The 21,032-nt window shown below is 44.6% G+C and overlaps 1 long non-coding RNA gene across 1 annotated transcript in view; it reads right to left on the reverse strand.

Moving 5' to 3' along the window:
• Positions 1–8,535, reverse strand: part of LOC144617117 (uncharacterized) — a 49,463-nt gene extending 40,928 nt beyond the window's left edge. Inside the window, exon 1 of the long non-coding RNA XR_013557173.2 lies at positions 8,491–8,535. This is a non-coding gene — a long non-coding RNA (uncharacterized LOC144617117). The remainder of the gene's footprint in view (positions 1–8,490) is intronic.
• Positions 8,536–21,032: the final 12,497 nt, after the last annotated feature.

Consider the following 21,032-nt stretch of genomic DNA (forward strand, 5'->3'; position numbering starts at 1 on the left):
CGGGGCCGCAGTCCGACCTGATGTCTGCCCCCAGCCCACCGCTGGGGCCACAGTCAGACTGGTGTGTGCCTTCTCTTCCCCTCTCCTAGGGGCGGGATTCACTGTGGGGTGGCGTGGCCCGTCTGGGCTACTTGCACACTGCCAGGCTTGTGGTGCTGGGGATCTGGCGTATTAGCTGGGGTGAATCGGCAAGGTGCACGGGGGCAGGAGGGGCAGGCTTAGCTCGCTTCTCCTTAGGTGATCCACTTCAGGAGGGGCCCTGTGGCAGCGGGAGGGAGTCAGATCCGCTGCCGGAGGTTTGGCTCCGCGGAAGCACAGAGTTGGGTGTTTGCGCGGAGCGAGCAAGTTCCCTGGCAGGAACTGGTTCCCTTTGGGATTTTGGCTGGGGGATGGGCGGGGGAGATGGCACTGGCGAGCGCCTTTGTTCCCCGCCAAGCTGAGCTCTGCCGTCCGGGGGCTCAGCAGCTCTCCCTCCCTTTGTCCTCCAGCCTTCCCGCTTTCTGAGCAGAGCTGTTAACTTCTGACCTCCCAGGTGCTAAGTGGCGCTTGCTGTCGGAACACAGTCCGTCCGGCCCCTCCGCTTTTGCCAGCCAGACTCGGGGGCTCTGCTTGGCCGGCAGCCTGCCCCTCCACCCCGGCTCCCTCCGGCCAGTCCGTGGAGCGCGCACCGCCTCGCCGCCCTTCCTACCCTCTTCCGTGGGCCTCTCGTCTGCGCTTGGCTCCGGAGACTCCGTTCTGCTAATCCTCTGGCGGTTTTCTGGGTTCTTTAGGCAGGTGTAGGTGGAATCTAAGTGATCAGCAGGACGCGCGGTGAGCCCAGCGTCCTCCCACGCCGCCATCTTCCTTTTCAGAGTTTTGAATCTACTCTCCCCCAGCAATTCTAGCGCACCAGCAAGGTTGAGAATCACAGGCGTAAAGGCGAGGGGTTGCTAGGACCAACCCTGCCCGTCAGAGACCTTGACGAAGGAAGTGCTCCAGCCTGGAAATCAGACAGCCCTGAGCTCTAGCTCCTGCACACCCCTATGATCTCAGGCAACGTCCCCGGGCCTCTTTAAGCTTCAGTTCCCTCATCTGGAAAAACAGAGATATACTGACCTTCTCTGGCAGGTGAAGATTCCATGAGCTAAATTATGCACGGCACGTACTACAGTACCTAGCATCCAAGAAGCACGCAGTCATAGTAGTGGTAATAGGCGGTATGTATCAGGCATGGCCTTTTGCCTGCGTGGAAAAGTTAGGCAGAGGTTCATTGCCACTCCCTGCCCTGCACAGGGAGCTAGGGGCAGGCCACACCTGGAAACCACGTCTCCCAAGTCATGGGCCAGTACCTTTTCCACCGCACCTCACTTTTGTCCTTGATGAACTCTGCCCTTCTGTCTCTGTTCCGTGGCCGCAGAGGATGTATGCAGTAGGACTGAACAGGATCCCAGCGTTCTCCCCCAGAAGAAACGCCATGGCTTTTGAAATCTACTTGTTGCATGCATCCTTAAAGAGTTCCTTTCTTGTGTGAACCCTGGGGCAACTTCAAAAGGTTTCAAGTAACTCTGAGCTATTTCACATCAGTTGCGTTCCTTCCACAAGGGACCCACCCCTGCAGCGCCCCGCCCCCTTCCCCCCCCCCCACGCCCCTGCGCAGGGATGGTTTACAGAGCTGCCGAGCTGAGCTGCAGAGGAGCCTTGATGAGGTTACCACCACCCTGGTGAAGATTTTCACCCAAGTTTCTACAAAGACGCCCATGTATGTGTCAGAGAACCGCGCCATCTCGCTGCTCAGCGGGACCTCGGAACAAAACGGGGTGTAATTAACTGAATAAGCTCCTAAATGGAATAAGGTCAATGAAATCTATTTATGGAGCAACAATCACAGTGAGAAAGTCTTCGTTAGAGGTAAATAAGTACCTTTTGGTCGTTTTAAAAAGAAGCTTGCCTTCAGCGCTTTCAAAAGAAGATTCCGAGCTTTTAAGGTAATGGGCACTTCCACAGCCACTCACTGATAAGCACTTCGACTGAATTAAATTTTGTTTGGTATCCTAGGACACCCTGCACGACGCTTTATTCACTGTGTCTCCAAATATTCAATAACGCACGTCTCAACAAATGCTTCACCGGGGACAGAGTGCCCTGAATGCCAACTCTCATCCTTATCAAACATGACAAGAGCATTCAGAGACTCGAAGGTCACTTACCTACTCGACATCATATCTCAGGATCCACACAATTCCTTGCGATGCTTCCTTTAGCTCCGCTGACTTGAAGGTCAATACAAAGAACGGCGGACATACAGGTCGAAAGCTATTCTGCTGGTGTGAGTGAAAGGGCGGGCCTACGCCGGCCAACTCCATCTTGTTCTGTGTTCTCCACCTTGAGTGACTATGTCCCCGACATGACCCCTTTTCCGGGAAAATCACAGACACCTCAGACCGCGCCTCCTCCCCTTGAGTAACCTCCCGCTCACCCGTTCAAACTTCCTGATCAAAACACGCCCAGCGACCTGCGTAACAGGACTCCGACCCTTCCCCAGCCAATCGGCCGAGGCCACGACCCTTCCCCAGCCAATCGGCCGAGGCCACGACCCTTCCCCAGCCAATCGGCTGAGGCCACAGCCATTACCTCACCAACTGCCCCTAGACCCCTATAAAACCTTTGTGCTTTTGAAACTCGCTCTCTCTCCCTGGTATCTCACCGCTGCGTCGGTGCAGGTAGGGGATTGAGCTCGAGCTAGCTCGAATAAAGGTTCTTTTGCTTTTGCATCGGACTCGGCTCCCTGGTGGTCTTTGGGGATCACGAATTCTGGGCATAACAGTGAGAAGGTGTTCATTATCACTAAAAAATAAACACAAAGATCATTCTCCCTTCTTCACTGAAGAGTGAGGTGTGAGAGGGGCGCTTGGAACCAAAACAGCAATCTTGTCACCATGAAGAGATTAGCCTGAAGTCAAACGCTGAAACCACACTGAGGATGTCAAAGAGAAATTTTATAAAGAATTTAAGACCTTGATGGGGCGCCTGGGTGGCTCAGTCTGTTGAGCGTCTGACTTCTGCTCTCAGGTCGTGATCTTGTGATTCGTGGGTTCGAGCCCCTTGTCAGGCTGTGTCTGTGCTGACAGCTCAGGGCTGGAGCCTGCTTCAGATTATGTTGTCTCCTTCTCTCTCTGGCCCTCCCCCACTCGCACGCGCGCTCTCGCGCTCTCTCTCTCTCTCTTAAAAATAAATATTTTTTAAAAATTTTTAATAAAAAAAAAGAATTTAGGACCTTGACGATGTCATTATCCTGCTAAATTTAGCGACCCCTGAAACCACCCTACTTCCTACCATCACCCTGGGAAATCCTTATTCGTTTCCCATTGTTGCCATAACAAATTGAGTGGCTTAAAATGGCACAAATGTTACAGTTTGGGAGGTCGGATGTCCTAAAAGGGCTGTGTCGCCTCTGGAGGCTCAAGGGGAGAGTCCCTGCCCTTGACTTTTCCAGTTTCTGCTGCATTCCTTGGCACGTGACCTCTAGCTCTCTTTGTGGCCAGCAGAGTAGCATCTTCAAATCTATGTCTTCCTCCATCTCTCCTACTTCCTTCCTCCCTCGCTCCTTCCCTCCCTCCTGTGCTTCTCTCATCACCTTGCCTTCTCTGACTCTGACTCTCCTGCCTCCCTCCTGCCCTTATAAAACTACTGTGATTACTTTGCCTTCCCACCCAAATACTCCAGGATAATTTTCCCATCTCATATCTTTAACTTCATCACACTGGTGAAGTCCCTTTGCCATCTACTATAACATATCCACAGGTTCCAGGATTAGGCCATGGACATCTGGAGAACGAAGGGCTTTATTCAGCTAACAGACCCCAAGGAAAGGCAGATTTCTTCTGACTATATCATCACAGACAATAAGAGGGCTGGCATTGCCCTGGGGTAAAACTATAAATGTATATTCTTATCCCTCCCGTGTGAATGAAAATTGTTTCTCATCTTCTTTTCCATTTGGTTCCAAAAGAATGTGTTTGCCAAATCAATGGCCATATACCATATATCCCAGGTTGTATTAATCTGTTCTAGCAAAGATATCTTATCTTGCTTGCTCAACTTTCGTTGGGGCATATACTGGTGAATTAAATGGAGATATGGTAAGGAACACCAATCCGGCATCCTTTATATCCTGAAGGGTGGCATTAATCCCTCTAGGACCCTTTGATACAATACTGTTTTTGTGTACTCTCTTGTCCAGGGATAGAGATGTAGTTTCAGAGGCTTCTGCTTGAATTTCCTCGCTCTAGAAAGATCTTACTCCACAAGCCAAGGACCCAATGTGAGGGTACAGTTAAGGAAAGAAGAAAATAATATGTGAGCCTTCTCTCTGAAAAGAGGAAAATAAAATACAGAACCTTTGTGAGAAATGACTGTTGACATGATGTATAGAAATGTCTCACGGGGAAAGAATCAATCTCAGTAGAGCTATTCTTTTTAATCCCAGAAGAGACAGTTCATATCTAAAAAAGTAGAACATAAATAATTTTCAGAAGAAAAGAATGTTCAGGGAAGTTTATCATAACAAAGAAAACAGTAGCTATTTTGTTAAATGCACGTATAAGAAGAAAAAGGGGGAAAAGTACAAGTCTGAGGTATAGGAAGATGAAAAATTACCTTTTTCCTTGACTTTTACTTATCATGTTTTTTTATATGTTCTGTTATTCTCCAGATGAAATAAAGCACTTGGGAGTTTTTATTGTCTAAGGTGTATGTTGACTCTCTCCTGTTGATGAATAATAGCATCCATTATCTATCTACTGTGTATACAACGAGTTATCTCAGAAAGGAAACAGAATGAGGGAAGAGATTCACTCAGTATTTTCAACCCTATCTGCCCCCAGAATCATGGGGAGAACTTTTAGGAAATACAGTACGGGGGCGCAGAAGGGATCCTGAAAACAAGGAAGTACCCAAAGTACCCAAGTGATAACCTGAGTCCATATGTTTTCCTCCCTGACCCCCTCTTTTCACAGCAGCCCTGGGCCCTCTGCAGATCAAGGTCAGTTACCCTGCTCTCATGTGGACTCTTCTCGGCTGCCGACCACTGAACAAAAGGGGTTCCAAGTGCCAGGCAGCAGCAATGGCCTTTAATTCAACGGAACCCTTGCCACATTGCCTGGAAAGAGAGCACCCCACTTCGAGGATCAGGGACTCTAACCCTATAGAGCCCAGAGGGGCAGGGATATCAAGCGCCCTAGTCATGCATCAACCTAGCTGCCACAGTAACGCCTCCTGTGCCTCGGGGAAGTGGCTCTCGGAAGACCCAAGTTCAGGGAGCCATTCCCCTACAGGTCACATGAGTCTCTCTTGCTGGGACAGAAGAGGGAGCTTGGTGGGATGAACTGCAGCCCCAGTCGCCTGCCCCCTCTTCCACTCTCCATTCTAAATCCCTCGCTCTCAGGTATCACCTTTTGGTGGCTTACCTGGCAGTGTGACCCAGCCCCTCAATCTAGAAGGTTCTCTGGCTCTGATAACATACCCTGCTCAGCCCAGAAGAACCGTACTCGATATCCCCAGGCATAGGCGAGGAAGCAAGAAACAGCCCACACCCTACTGTCCCTCCGTCACTGTTCCTGCAAGCCGACCCCTCTGATCTCCTTCAGCCACACTGTCCCACTGTTGGGCATTTTTTTTTTTACTTCCCTGGTGACAGGAATCATTTTACATCATTATTATTACTTCTACTCCAACTAGTATAGTGTCTTACGTATAGCGGATATTTAGTAAATAGTTTTTTTAAGTTTATTTACCTATTTGGAGAGAGAGAGAGAGAGCAGGGGAGGGGCAGAGAGAGATGGAGAGAGACAATCCCAAGCAGACTCCACAGTGTCAGTGCAGGGCCCTTCAACGGGCTTGATCTCACAAACCATGAGATCATGACCTGAGCCAAAAATCAAGAGTCTGATGCTTAACCAACTGAGACACCCAGGTGCCCCCAGTAAATAGTTTTTGAATGACAGGTTCCCAGTATATAATCTAAGGATATTTTACAATCTATGAGCTCTTCAAGTGATTTATTGACTCATGATATTTATAATGAAACAGCGTGCATATTTTTGTTTCTAGCATAAACAAAAACCATTTGGCTATTTGTAAATTACACATCACCTTTTTGAGAACATTCAAATCTGAATGAGAACTGTGTGGAGGTTCTTCAAGAAACTAGAAATAGAACTATAAGCCAGCAATCACACTATTAGGTATTTACCCAAAGGATACAAAAATACAGATTTGAAGGGGCACACGCACCCCAATGTTTATACCAACACTATCAACAAGAGCCAAACCATGGAGAGAGCCCAAATGTCCATCAACACTTGAATGGATAAAAAAGATGTGGTATATATATACAATGGAATATTACTCAGCCATCAAAAAGAATGAAATCTTGCCATTTGCAATGAGATGGATGGAGATAGAAGGTTTATGCTAAGTGAAATAAGTCAATCAGGGAACGACAAATACCATATGATTTCATTCATATGTGGAATTTAAGAAACAAAATAGACAAATATATGGGGGGGGGGGCAAATAGAGAAGAGAGGAAAACAAACCACAAGATACTCTTAATGATAGAGAACAAACTATGGGTTGACAGAGGGAGGTGGCTGGGGGTTGGGATAGATGGTTGATGGGTATTAAGGAGGGCACGTGACGTGATGAGCACTGGGTGTTATGGGTAAGTGGCGAATCACTGAATTCTACTCCTAACATTTCAATTTTTAAAAAGGAAGGAAAAAATAAAAAATAAAAATAAAGTCTAAAGAAAAGAAAAAGCAACAAAACAAACAGACAAAAACTTGAATGAGTTGTAGGATGTGATGATACTCAACAGTGTGTGAACACATGTGGGAGTGAATTTGACTATAAGAGAATATGAGAGAAATAATTGAAAATCAGGGTATAGACTTCAAGGTCACTGGCCCCACTGCTGAGGTCAGATACTCTGGAAGAGCTCACCAGCCTTCTTACTCATGCCCACCACAAGGCACTGCACTGTGTATTTCCATGCCCTCCTCCAAAACCATCAGAGATACGAGCTGTTTGGTCATTTGTCTATCCCTACTGTCTTCCGTTATTTGCTCAGTACGTGTGGAATGAATGAGTGGATTAATGGTTGAAATAGTGGCAGGAATGCACAAAAATCACTTGATGTGTGAAATGAGCCCCACATTCAGAACTACAGGGGAGGATGATAGTGAATAGATCTAGCTTTTCATATAATGTCAGATGTGAGGAACGTCCTTCCTCTGAGGCTCCATTTCCTCATCTGTTAAATAATACTGAAGGGGAAAAAAGCTGTTTTGAGCAAGAAAAAGATATATAAAGAACCTAGGGCACCACCCAGATCAAAGATGATTTCCCACATATGGTATTTGCTATTTATTCTGTGGGTAATTTAGATGTTTTTAAGCCCAAGACTATTGTTAGAAACATATGCACGGTTTATTTGGGCCACACACATGCAAAAAGGAAATCTAGATCTCTTCTCTACACAGTATTTATATATATTCAGGGTTTCTGGTGCAAAGGGTTATTGTTCTCAAAGTTCTTCCAAGGCTAGTAGTGTGCCCGATCTCCTTGTAAATGACATAAATGCTCTGCACTGACCATGGGGCCTACTTAGGAATCTCTCTCTCTCTCTCTCTCTCTCTCTCTCTCTCTCTCTCTCTTTCCCCCTTTGCCCTTCCCTCCCACTCACACACTCTCTCGCTCTCTTAAAAAAATTAAAAATTAAAAAAAAGTTCCTACCATTATCATGGGTTCAGGGAACCCCATACCAATACTGGGAAAATTCCCAGACTCTTCAACCCAGTAACTACACATCTAGGAATTTATCCTGAGGAAACAATCAAACAATGCAAAAAATATTCAAAGACACTCATCATGATGTTATTCTAAAAAGCAAAGCACAGCTTTTACATCCAACAATTGAGGATTGCTTTAATAAATGGAGGGGCATATGGATTTTAGAGTTTTTGCAGAATACTTCATGACATGAGAATATACCCATGATATATTAAATGTTACAAAATGGGGTACCTAGGTGGCTGAGTTGGTTAAGTGTCTGACTCCAACTCCGGTCACGATCTTGTGGTTTGCGAGTTCAGGCCCCATGTCGGGCTCTGTGCTGACAACTCAGAGGCTGGAACCTGCTTTGGATTCTGTGTCTCCCTCTCTCTCTGCCCCTCCTGGCTTGTGCTCTGTCTCTCTCTTCTCACTCTCTCAAAAATAAATAAGCATAAAAAAAACCCAAAATAGAGCATATAATCCCATTTTGTTATTAAAAAAAATATATGCACAAGAAACATCACAAAGGATAACCAAACTCCAAAGCGCTCATCTCTGAGTGGTAGAATTATGAGCAAATTATTTTCTTCTTCACCCTCTTATTTTCCAAATTTTCTACAGTGAAATTTTATGATCTGGGAAATGTCATTGATTACACAAAAAAAACCCAACTCATACCTTACATCATGCTGATGGGGTGAGCTGGTAGCATCACTTTTGTTCATGAATAACAGCATTGTTGAAACATTCTAGAACCTCACATTTCTGGCATGGTTGTTTCTCTTTAGACTGTGGTATCATCCTTCTCTCGGTAGAAAAAAGATTATATATAATTTTACTATATCTACATATACACATCCATAATAAAAATAAAACATAACTTAAATAAAAACACCGTTAATAAACATCTAAATAATGTATATTGAAAATGACTTCAGGGCGTGCAATGTGAAATTAATGGTCAAATCAAATGTCTGTGCTCTGAAGATCAGGAACAACTTTTTTTTTTTAAGTTCGTGTATATATTTTTGAGAGAGAGAATGTGCGCCCACACGAACAAGAGAGGGAAAGAGAGAGAAGGAGAGAGAAAATCCCAAGCAGGCTCTGTGTTGTCAGCACAGAGCCTGACGCAGCGCTCAGTCCCACAAACCGAGAGATCATGACCTGAGCGGAAATCAAACGTCGGCGCCTAACCGAGCCACCCAGGCGCCCCAGGAACTTTTTAGATGTCCGTGCCACTCTGCTTCTCTCTGAACGAGTGAAAAAAGAAATCAGCTCCATGTCCATGAAGTCAATAAAAGAGGCTTCCCCCAAGTGTTGCTTTAGCTAAACTGTTTCCAAACCATCCATCAAATACGCAGAACATTCCTTCGCCCAAAGGCAGAGTGAGCTGGTTTTCTAGTCAAAAGATTTCTCTGCAGTATGACTCTATCAATCAGCTGGAACCTGGGCTGGGAATGATGGAATTCCACGTTATCTGAGAAACTACTACTTTTATTTATGGTTATTGCCCACGCAATGTTGATAATACAGAATTTGTTCTTAGTCTGTCGACTTTTTTAACATGAGTTTCATATATATCGGTATTGTCATCCCCTCTCCTCAGCTCGATTTGTATTTATCAAATAGAAGGCAGTGAAATGAACGGGATTCCAGATCATGGCAATCCCTCCACCAAGTTACGCCTCAGATTTCTCATCTGTCAAAGAGGGCACTGGAGGGATAGATTTGAGGGTCTTGCCACCACTGTCATTCTAGGATTCTGTGACCTTTGCCACGGCTTGTTACCTATGTTAGGTAGGAAACCCAGACCTGAGCAAATAGGCAACCGCTCGTAAGAAATTTTGCTGCAAACCCAAAGGAATCCCATCAGCAAGTCAACACCCGCTCGATGCGTCCTTTTGCCTCTATGTTAGCTTGTGGTGTTTTGCCATTGGGAATTTCTCAGGGATATCGGCGGCCTCACTGGGCTAAAATCAAAGTACTGGCAGGGTTGTATTCCTTGCTGGAGGCTTTAGCGGAAAATATATTTTCTTGCCCAGTCTTGCCCCTAGAAGCCACACGCATTCCTTAGCTCGCGGTCCCCTCCCTTTGCCTTCAAAGCCAATAGTGGGAGGCACTGGAGTTTTTCTCACATGGCACCGTTCTGACCACCAGTTCTGCATCCTTCTTCTGCTTTTAAGAATTCTTGTGGGGCGCCTGGGTGGCTCAGTCGATTAAGCGGCCGACTTCGGCTCAGGTCATGATCTCGCGGTCCGTGAGTTCCAGCCCCGCGTCGGGCTCTGTGCTGACAGCTCAGAGCCTGGAGCCCGTTTCCGATTCTGTGTCTCCCTCTCTCTGCCCCTCCCCTGTTCATGCTCTGTCTCTCCCTGTCTCAAAAATAAATAAAACGTTAAAAAAAATTAAAAAAAAAGAATTCTTGTGATTTCAGTTTGAAGGCAGGGGCTGCACATGCTTTCAGTCCATGGACTACTAGGAAAAGCCCTGTATTCGGACTCTCCCGCTCGCCTCTCACAAATCTAAAAACAACCCCCCAAACACGTGAAAAATTGGGTGGAACCTGAACATCCAACTTTTGGAAGAAGGTTGAAATACTTATGATGTAACATTGACATGTCCTCAATAATATCCAAAAGACATGAAAAAGCAGTCAAAATTTAAAAGCGATTCCCATTGAATGAGGGATTGAATGTATTTTCTTTATCTTGCTTTATGTATTTTCTAGCATTCTCACAACTTCACATATTATTTTATACACAGAAGTGTAAATGATTCAGTAAAAAATTTTTGCTTTTACTCAAAAAAAAAAAAAAATTCTTGTGATTTCATTGCGCCCGCTCAGAAAATCCAGAGTAATCTGAAAGTTTATGAAGCAGTTCATCAAGATTTAGGGCAGAAGCCAGCAGAATCCAAACTACTGAAAGGTAATTCATAGTTTGCTAGTTAGTCTCATATAAATAATCAGTCCAATTTAGCAGTTAATCAACTATCCAAGCTTACGTTTTGATTTAGCTGAAGGACATATGCAAAATCTACATAAAATATAACATAGTTTGCAAAAACGTTATGCAGCCTAAGAATCAATTCATCTGCTTATCTCGCGCCCCTTAAACTAACTCACCCAAGAGACTGTTAACTGTTAATTGATGATATGAATCATTTAACTTGCAGCTAACTTTTACTTTTAACTGTATAAACAAGCCGAGAGCTAAATCATTATCCCAATCTTGAAGGTTTTTTTTTTAAGCTTCCTCCTTAAATTCGCACTCGATTGAAAAGTTCTTGAAACTGAAATGTTTTCTTAAATGCACAAACATTAGCTGGGGGTAAGATAATGAAAATAGATGCAAAAGAGCGGCATCAGCCTTATTTGTAAACGTATTTTAGCTATCGCTTTGTTCTCCTTAAAATATATATATATTCACAACAGATACTTGCTATTTAAATTAAAGTATTTGCGTAAATACTCTGCCATATGGTCTCAGCTACGTTTGCACTGTTTGGCCGACATGTATTATCACATTCGCTCGAAGAAAAAGAACTCAGTGGATTAAGTAAGAAAATAGCACAAAATGAAAAGTCATACCTCTGGCGCTGTGCCAGGCTAATCCTACTTACCTGTGTACCTGCTGTTCTGTGAGAGATCTGGGCCATCTTAATTCTATCGTACCCCCAAGCCTGGATATTCTGCCAAATACCTTTCACCAGAAGCAGTATTTCTTCTGCACCATTTGTAACAATACCATACCTGAACATCAGGGTTTTCCAGGTAATGAGGATATTCACATATCCATTTCCCAAGTGACTTCTCACAATGGATGAGATCGAAAATGCCTTTCCAGGGGCTCCTGGGTGGTGACTTGGTCAGTGAAGCATCCCACTCTCGATTTCAGCTCAGGTCATGAATCTCACAATTCATGAGTTCAAGTCCCGAGTCAGACTCCGTGCTCACAGTGGGAAGCCTGCTTGGGATTCTCTCTCTCTCTCCCTCTCTCTGCCCCTCCCCTGCTCTCTCTCTCAAAATAAATAAACTTAAAAAGAAAAAAAAGAAATGCCTTTCCCTCTCAGAAGTCTCGGGGGAATGGGACTTTCATAGGCGTGAAATTTAACCCCTAAAGGTAAAAACCAGGCACCAATATTGATAGGCAGTTGTTCAGATAAGGCAAGTCATTGTCCCAAAGTTATACTGCCACTAAACGATAGAGACAAACTTTGACCCTGGGCAGCCTGACTCCCATGGGACTAACCATTACTCATACCATTGCCTGTGTTGTTCTGTGGCCTCGTAAGCCACAGAGATCATGGTCACGTGTGCATACACCTTAAAATAAGTCTACTTATTTTACTGTCCATGCTTTGGGCTGGTCAGGGAGGAAGAACACAGTGTTCCCTGTGCTTAATGATATCTCGAGATGCCATAGAGAGTCCAATTGCAGTCTGACTCCAGCTCAAAGGATCTGGAAGAGTCACATATATCCCCAGAATTTCCAAGCCACACTTAGGTAAACCAGCCAGTGAGGCAGCTCCAGAGGCATTCCAGACTCATTAGGATGATTCAGGGAACAGAAACAAAATCTCACTTAAAAACACACTATTTCTCCAGGGTGAGCCCACTCAGGGAAACATCCTAGATGCTGAGCACATAGGGCCCACATCTTTTCGTACTGGACAGACTTTTAAAAGAGTGGAATAAGAGAATCAAGACGGTCATCTTCCATAGCTTCTCTCGCTTTCCAAGCTGTGTGGCTGTGTACAGATGGTTAAAGTTACCAAGAATACTCAAACTTACTTGTAGAAACATGGCTTTCAAATTCCCGAAGATATAGTATAGCTTTAGATCAACAGCAATTTGCCTCTACAATAGAATGGCCTTCAAGAACGTATGGTTGCCACCTAGCCCTTCCAGAAAGTCCATTCACTTATTCAGGTGATTTTTTAAACATGGTTATTTATTTTTGACAGAGAGAGAGCATGCGAGAGCTGGGGAGGGGCAGAGAGACAGGGAGACAGAGGATATGAAGCAGGTTGTGCACTGAGAGCAGACAGCCCAATGTGGGGCTTGAACTCACAAACCATGAGATCATGACCTGAGCCAAAGTCGCATGGTTAACTGAAAGAGCCACCCAGGTGCCCCTTTTCAAGCAAACTTAATTTAACACCCACTGGGGGGCAAGTGGTCTGTCAGTGCTGAGGTTACTGCAGTGAAATGTACAGGCTGGTCCTTGATGGGATAGCACTTATATTATAGCTGGGGAAGTAGACAAAGAAATTTACCACCCAGGCAAGCAATGAAAAAAAAAAATACATAAGGTTCGCCTGGATGGATCAGTCAGTTAAGCGTCCAACTCTTGATTTCAGCTCATGTCATGATCTCCCGGTTTTGAGGGGTCAAACTTTTAGCACAGAGCCCGCTTGGGATTCTCTCTCTCCCTCCCCCTACTCATGCTCACTCTCTCTCTTAAAATAGATAAATAAACCTTTAAAAAATACATAACATAAATATTTATTAAGTAAGTAAAGCCACTGAGTGCTGAATCGAGAACAATTAGGTACAGCTTTTAGGAACTAAGGTCAAAGGATGAGACAGAGCCCGCTTTTGAAGAAATGGAAGACGAGCATCCAGGAAGAGGAAAGAATAGTTACATTCCTGATGCAAAATCATAGGCACCGTTTTTCACTACAACTGTCCCATGGTCTTCCATGAAGGAAGAATGAATAGTAGGCAAAATGGCCCTTGAATATGACCTTTCTGAGATCTCAGTCCATAACTTTCATATATATAAATATATATATATATATATGTGTGTGTGTGTGTGTGTGTGTGTGTGTGTGTATACATGTATGTGTATATATATATATACATATATATATATATATATACATATATATATATATGTATATATATATGTAACTTGACTTCATGATGAAGACAGTTCAGCATAGTGTGACGCATCTTCAAGACCCAGCCTCTGGCCTTCGCCCTTCGCTCTACCCTTCTCAGGTTATGCCCTACTTAACCGTGCCTCCAATCGCTTAACCAGTCTGGGCTTCTATAAACTGGAGGCATCAGATTATAAAGTCCCTTTCATCACTCACGTAGCTTGTAATTAACTGGCAATTGCAAGCTTGTACCAGCCCTTAATCTTTTTTACTCTATCACATAAAACATACTTTATTATATAGTTTTATTTCACATTATTGGCTTTTAAGAGCTTCCCCTTGTGGTTTTTCAAATGGATACAATAGGGCACCATTCCAAATGGTCCTTCACCCCAAACATCTCAACTAAGAAAATGATTTTGCCATAAATGTCCTACCTTACACTGGCCCATTATAATTTGTCCTTAATAGTGAGTTGACCTCCATTTCCTGTATCTTTAATTCCATCTGGTATTTTCGGTCTCCAGTTTCGTTCATGCCTGCTCAACGTGTCTCCTCTGGAATTTCTTCTCTACATAAATTTCATTTCTCTCCAGGTACAGGTAGACTGTACCACGTATGACTAGCAAACTCCAGGGAAGTTTATTCCAAACTTGGCCATACAGCACACTGAAGGGGCACGGGGGTTTCTCTGAAAAGATTTAGAGGCAATTTCCACTAAGATGTTCTAATTCCCACTGAATGACTCAAGTGTTCCCAAACAGGGCAACTTTGTGTCCCCCCCGCCCCCCACACACAAAGTGTGTCAGTTACAAAGAAGTCAGTTACTACTTCTGGGGAGGTAGGCGGGGCAGTGATGGGGAAGGGGCAGAAGTTGGGCTCCCGGGACCCAGTTAATGTTCCACTGTTTGACCCGAGGGGTGTTTACTGGTATATCTGCTTTGATAACTCACTTGCGATTTTTATACTGTCTTGTATGTGTGTTGTATTTTCATTTAAAGTTCATTCATAGAGGAGCCACAACTGTTCCCCATACTCTACGTAGCATCATAGCCTAGGTGGGTGATTTAGTGGTTAAGGGTGTAGCTCCTGCAGCTCCGGGTTCCCTTATTTTCCTGCAACATGCTTCTCCTGTCTGTAAATTGCACCTACGTTGTTGTTCTGAGTACAGGAAGAGCTACCATCCACAGAGCCTGGTTTTGACGCATTTCCTCGGTCTGCTCACTGACCAAGGTCCACAGTTTATCAAGGGTGACATGGGGCGCCTGGGTGGCTCAGTCGGTTAAGCGTCCGACTTCAGCTCAGGTCACGATCTCGAGATCTCGCGGTCCGTGAGTTCGAGCCCCGCGTCGGGCTCTGGGCTGATGGCCCAGAGCCTGGAGCCTGCTTCTGATTCTGTGTCTCCCTCTCTCTGACCCTCCCCAGTTCATGCTCTGTCTCTCTCTGTCTCAAAAATAAATAAACGTTAAAAAAAAATTAAAAAAAAAAAAAAAAGAAATAGTTTAAAAAAAAAAAAGGGTGACAGGTGGACATTAGCTCTGGCTCCTCTCTAAGTGGTGATGCCTCGTCCCAACCTTTCCAAAGTAACCGGGGGGGGGTGGGGGGGGTGGGGGGGGGGCATTTGTCAAAGCTGATCCTGTCGTCATGCACACCGCCAGGATTATCCCGGCCTCCTGGGTGCTTCCGGTGCTTGCCCACGTGGCCATGGCTGTGGCTCATGTGACCCTGAAGTTTCCAAGTCGTCCTCAGCCTGGACGGCATGTCCGTTGGCAGCCCAGACAAAAGAGAGCGAGGGCAGGATTGAAACATCATTTTTCATGTTTACAAAAGATGACTGGAGTCATTAGCACATTTTAAGCGTTCAACATTCAGCATAAGGTCAAAGCCTGAGGTGTCCTGAGGGCCCAGACTCAGTCTCTCTGACCCTGCGATCCCCTAACCAGGCAAAGGTCACCTCAGTAAATGTCACCAGTATTCACCCAGTCACTAAAGCCCAAAGCTTACGGGTCACGTGGGACAGCCTGACCCCCCACCCTTAGCCATCCAGCAATCAGCAAGTGCTCTCAATTGTATGTCCAAATCGGCCTTCTTCTCCTACCTGGACTCGTTCCTACCCGGTCTGCTTATTTATTCCATACGTGCCTCTTCCTGTTCCTTTCTACGCAGCAGCTAAAAACTGTCTTCTAAACTAGAAAAGCTTCTAGGGACGTCCGGGTGGCTCAGCCAGGTAAACGTCCAACTCCTGATTTCGGCTCAGGTCATGATCTCACGGTTCGTGAGATTGAGCCCCGTGTCAGGCTCTCCCCCGACAGTGAGGAGCCTGCCTGGGATTCTCGCTCTCCTCTTCTCTGCCCCTCTCCTGCTCATGCTGTCTCTCACTCTAAATAAATAAACCCTTTGAAAAATATATTTAAAATAGAAAAGCCTCTAAAAGCTCTCAAATGGCTCCTCATCACCCTTTGAGGGGGAGGGAGGAATCCCCAAATCCCTAGCCTACAAAGTCTTGTGCGTGACATCCGCCTGCTCTCAGCTACTCTGAGCCCCGTAGTCTATAGGTTAAGAAAAACGAGGCACAAAGAGGTTAAGAAACTGGCCGCCAGGGTTACAGGGCTAGCGAGTGGCAGAGACAGGATTGGAACAGGCTCCAGCCAGCACGTTTCATCCCCACGCCCGCAGTCCCAAGTGTTTCCTGCCCCAGAGTCTCCACTCACTTTTTGTGCAGCTCATTTATTCTGACCCTTTAGATCACAGTTCCAATGTCATTCTGTCAGCCACGTGTGCCCTCTCTTTGCTTACTTTGCAATACGTATACTAGTGCAGACTCGTTTGGTCCCTTTACTTGTTTTTCTCCACCTTCCCCCGTTAGTCCCTAAGCCCCACAAGGGCGGGCACTGAACCCACCTTGTTCCCTGCCGTTTCCCTGGTTCCTGGGACAGCATAGCGTTCAACAAAGGTGGATGGATCAAAGGTGTGTGATTTCCACACTGGATGATTGTTACTCCCTAAAACGGAGCCCAGTATTGAGCCCACTGGTTTTGTGTGTGTGTGTGTGTGTGTGTGTGTGTGTGTGTGTGTGTGTTTTAATACCCTTTCAGGTCTTACTGGAAAGATTTCTAAGTTGTGAGTGATATTAGTTTCATTCTAATTGCATACATCTTTTCGAGCGGGCGTTCATTCAAAACCCTCAGCAAAACAAAGCTTCAGGTCCTCGTGAAACTTACGCTCTAATGAAGAGAGTCGGACCATAGACATCAGACAAAATAAAGGAGTAAAATACAGAGCACATTCCAAGGCGAGAGACGCTACAGAAAGAGAAGAAACAGAGTGTGCAGAAGAGTACATTCCCTTGGTGGGCCTCGAGGCTCCTTGTCCACTCGTATTCATGTCTTCGGGGCGTAAGGCCCACCCGCAACGCCTCAAGCCTTGGCCACATGACTCACTTGGGCCAAGGATGATGCAAACAGAGGTTCGGTAAGTGCTTGCGCATGGGGGCTTAACTTTTTGGAATGGTCCTTCTTGGAAGCCGGTGGCCAGCACGCTGCACGCTTCACAGCTGTGAAGCTTGAGTTATACCACACAGCTCTGGAGAGGCAGAGGCCATCTTGGACGTGGAAGCCCCAGCCAAGATGCCCGTTGGATTCGGTTGCAATCAGATCATGAAAGCGGGTCAGAGTCCCAACCTTTGGTGGCAGGAGTTCTACAGCCTAAGTAAACGCGCTAGCCTCTCAGGGTTCCTGCTTTCTCATCCACAAGACTTCTGAGGTAGGTGACCCCTCGCCTCTCCCTCTCAATTCCAACCCTCTAACATTTTGTACGGATGTTTAAAAAGTAAGGGAAACACGCAGAATTGTTGGTTTAGTAATGGAGACGTGTAATGATAAAAGAGTCCAATTTATTTCCATGTCCAATTTGATATAGAAGGTATTTCTGTTTTTCTTTTGAAAGACAAGATGAGCTTTTGAGCCATGATAAATAAAATATATTCCTTTTGCCCTGGTCTTTCTTCTTTTTTACCCGTTTACAATTTCAACAGAAATTTCAGTGTTGAAAAAGTAAACACAAGATCACTGTTCTAATCCCTGGTGAAGGGGGCGGGGGGAATGTGCCTAGAAAAGTACAACTTTCCACGCTTAAGACAAATTTTTACAGAAAAGTTTGTATCGGTGTCCACATTGGGTCAGTTTCCCCTCCCTTGGGCTGAACAGCATACAGTTCCTTAGTTTCCCCCATTAAGGGGTTAAAATGGGTTCTCTCTCTCTCTCTCTCTTCCTTCCTCTCTCTCCCTTCCTCCGTCTCTGTCTCTCCCTCTCTCTCTCACTGAGATATAATTGACACATGACATTGTATTAGTCTCAGGTGTACAACAAAATGATTTGATGTTTGTATACACCGCAAAAATGATCACCACGATACCATCTGTTGCCATCTGTCACCACACAAAGTTACAAAGGTTTTTTTTCTTGTGGTAAAAATTTTTAAATTTACTCTCTTAGCAACTTTCAAATATGCAATACAATATTATTGACTAGGGGTGCCTGGGTGGCTCAGTGGGTTGAGCGACCGACTTTGGCTCAGGTCATGATCTCACGGTTTGTGAGTTCGAGCCCCGAGTCGGGCTCTGTGCTGACAGCTCAGAGCCAGGAACCTGCTTCTGATTCTGTGTCTCCCTCTCTCTCTGCTCCTCCCCCACTCATGCTCCGTCTCTCTCTGTCTCAGAAATAAATAAACATTAAAAAATATATATATTATTGACTATAGTCAGCGTGCTGTATATTACATCCCCATGACTTACTCATTTTATAACTGGAAGTTTGTATCTCTTGACCTCTTTTACCCATCCCCCCAACCCCCACCTCGGGCAACCACCAATCTGTTCTCTGTATCTATCAGTTTCATTTTACTTATTCATTTTTCTGTTTTTTTTTTTTTTTTTTAGATTCCACATATGAGTGAAATCATATAGTATTTATCTTTCTCTGTCTGATTTATCTGACTTAGCATAATGTCCTCAAGTTCCCTTCATGTTGTCGCAAAAGGCAGGATTTTGTTTTTTTTATGGCTAAGATTTCATTGTGTATCTATATCACATCTTCTTTATCCATTTATCCATTGATGGACACTTGGGTTGTTTCCATGTCTTGGCTATTGTTAATAATGCTGCAATGAACATAGAGGTAACACATATTTTCTTAACAGCACGAGTCCTCTTTACCATTTGCCTTCAGAAATGAAAACATATGGGGTTAAAGATATTTGAAAACCTTATGGTTTTCCTTCCATCAGCTCCTAGGAAGGGGGTTGAACCTCACCAGAATCAACATGGGGTGACAAGGAAAAACTCAAGAGAACGAGGCGGAAAGAAAGGGGAGAAAACAGAAACCATTGTCCAAGGAGAGAATGAATCATCATAAATCAAACCAACCAAGGCCATTGCAGTTCTTGTCCTAATTCCTTTTGAACCTGACACCCCATGAGAATCTGATGGTAAGACACACAATGGAAGTAAGACTTGAGAAGTGTCTCCAGGTTAAGTCATTCATGGAAAACTGGGGGGAATAGTCCTCAAAAACTGGGTGGGGAGTGAGAAAGACAGAGTTCTGTGAAAGGTAAAGAAATGCCAGGTCCCCAAGGCATCTGGGCAGAAAAGGAATAGCAAATATTGTTGTCTGCTCTCAGGTATGTTTGGGGAGGGAGGAGAGTGGAGAGGTGATGGCAGCATTCAAGGTTATGTCAAAGTCACCAATGGCTGAACAATAAACCATCCCCAAATGGTGTGGCTTACACAGCAGTAATGTGTTATTGTTCACAATGTTGTGAGATGGCTGCGTCGTTCTTCTGAAGTCTTGCCACGACTCTTGCAATGCTCTGCACTCAGCTGAAAGGCTGTCTGAGCTCAGAGGTCCAAGATGACTTCACTCAAATGCCAAGGGGTTGGTGTAACGGTCTACTAGGGCACTTATCTCTCCTCCCTGTGGCCTCTCGTCCTCCAGCAGGAGAGAACATCTTCCCTATCCGGTGGTCTCAGGGCAGTGTTCCGAGGAAGCACGGAGGAAGCTAAGATTTAGGCATCAGAACTCACACTGTGTCTCGTCTGCCATTCTGTTGGTCAAGGCAAGTCACAAGGCCAGCCGAGAATCGAAGGGAGGGCAAGTCAGTCCCACCTCCTGACAGGAGCTGCAAAATCTGGAGGCAAGGTTTTCCCAATTTAACACACAGTCTACCATTTCAGCCCTCTGCTTTGTCATAATCGAAAATGATCTTCGCACTCTACTAGATCGCTGAGTGGCAGTTAACTCTATGCTACCCAGTAGAATTCTCCGTGATTCTAATTTTGAGAAGAGGCCGCCTGCAAATGGCTGGACGATCAGTGAACAATAACGAGGTCATGGGAAGGCTGGGCTGAAACTTAACAATGAACGTCGCAAGAACTTGCAATGATTTCTGAGGAACTAAGTCTAAATCTGTGAAAACTGCCTCATTTAAAATGGGGATACTCATCCCTTCATTGGCAAAGATCCTTCCAAGAATGTTCTGATATTTAAAAAATTCTGTAACTATGCATGATGATGGATGTTAACTAGACTTATTGTGGTGATCGTTTTGTAATATATACAAATATCAAATTATTATATTGTGCACCTGAAACTAATACAATGTTGCACGTCAATCACACTTCAATAAGAAATTAAAATAATATAAAATAGATTTTTCAAAAAGAAAATAATAAAATGAGCTCTTGCCATTATATTCATCTCTTTCGACAGCATTGTTTTTCTAGAAACATTATTGGCTGTGATGAGTCTCTCCTACTTCAATAAGTGAACTCTTCATAACTTGAACGAAAAAGCACAGACTCGGGATTATAATAGCATGTTTACTTTTGTGAGCAAGACTAAATCCCTCCCTTTATAAAATGAATACAAACAGCTGTCTGCTGTTTAAGTTCCTTTCAAAAGCATAATGCTATTTGGTTGGGCTTTGCAGGTTCTATTTGTTTTGCCTTTAAGCAAAACGAGCGCCGCATATGTTCCCAAAGCTCAATGCCATGTGGTTTATAAGGTGCCCTCTTGGAACAATCCTGTGCAATGCCTCTCATCTCAAATCAGTGAAAACAATATGCCCTCTCTGATTATTGCTTTCTTAAGTGTATAGAAGCAGGAATATATTAATTAATTAATAATAATTTCCAATTGCTCCTTGGATCCAAACCTTTTGAGAAACCAACTAGATGACTTTGCTAAATTCATTCAATCTTATAGGTCATTGGATTGCTCTAAATACATGGGAAAAGGGACAGATGTGAAAAAAGTATCACTAATCCAGTGCTGTTATCTCAGAAG

Source organism: Panthera onca, chromosome C1, assembly GCF_046562875.1.
Source record: "Panthera onca isolate mPanOnc1 chromosome C1, mPanOnc1 haplotype 2, whole genome shotgun sequence".
In the NCBI taxonomy this organism is placed as follows: Eukaryota; Metazoa; Chordata; class Mammalia; order Carnivora; family Felidae; genus Panthera; species Panthera onca.